Source organism: Hetaerina americana, unplaced genomic scaffold, assembly GCF_022747635.1.
Source record: "Hetaerina americana unplaced genomic scaffold, ioHetAmer1.1.p SCAF_16, whole genome shotgun sequence".
Lineage (NCBI taxonomy): Eukaryota > Metazoa > Arthropoda > Insecta > Odonata > Calopterygidae > Hetaerina > Hetaerina americana.
The window spans coordinates 3,308,555-3,309,678 of NW_027286719.1; positions in this window are offsets into that span (position 1 = coordinate 3,308,555).

A 1,124-nucleotide genomic window follows, 5' to 3' on the forward strand; every position below is an offset into this window, starting at 1 on the left:
CATGGAATCATGATTGTATTTAGTTTATATATCTTTAAGGCTCTGATTAATGTAAAAGTTAATCCATAAACTTGCCGATTAAGATCTCACATCTATAACTAAACCACAAGGGGTAAAGCGAATCCACATACTACTTATTGTAGATTATCAAAAACTTACAACACATTTCATAATATGAACGTAAGATAATGGAACTACCTCCCTACCCAGTTGCAATTGGATTGTATCCAGAGTTTCAAGGATAGGGTATATACCTGGCTGCTTGGTAACGTATTTACTCATTCGATGAATTCCTTTGGGACGATCTTCATCACATTTAAGAACTTATGTATATATATTACGTAACATTTATTTCAACATCATTTAATATGGTGTGTTTGTAATAATTTAATATGGTTTCTTTGGTACTACATGGACCATTTCAGTCCAAAAAAACATCCGAGATACGTGAACTGTTCCTCTTGCTCTAGTTGTTGCCCTCCTATTTCCATGGTAAACTAAGCCTTTCTATTTCTAGATTTCCTTTTCCTATTAATATTTCCTACTTAATAGTTTCTGATTAATATTAATAAAATACCTGCACACACATATCCTTTTACTATATGCATGTTGTTCATTAATTTTTGTCATTTACTTTTAATTATTGTTGTTACTTGAGCTCTTTCTCTTTTCTAATCGTTACACTATTTTATATCAATACCTCTTAATTCATTATATTTCATTTCTTCAAAATACGTTTATTCAGGGTAATATGCTCCGATTGTTGACATAACTATCATTAAAATTTTCCGGTCAATTAACTCCCTTCTCAATCTGCTAAAAAGTTTATCATACTGTATAGATATATAATATTATATACATTACTTTTATCTGGATAACCAACGGAAATATGATCGGAATCAAACGAATCCTCTCTCCTCTCTGAAACTATTATATTTGGAACTAGTAGAGGTATGACATCAAGCCTTACGCAGTGATGATGCTCCTCTTCAAACAATAACATTGAGATTTAATACGTTGTTTATTTCTATTCGATTGAACAGAATGAAATTTAAATGGTTGGCAAGGGATCTGGATTGTAATTAATATTCTCCCTGGTAGAGGTCTCGTTTAAAGTGCGAACA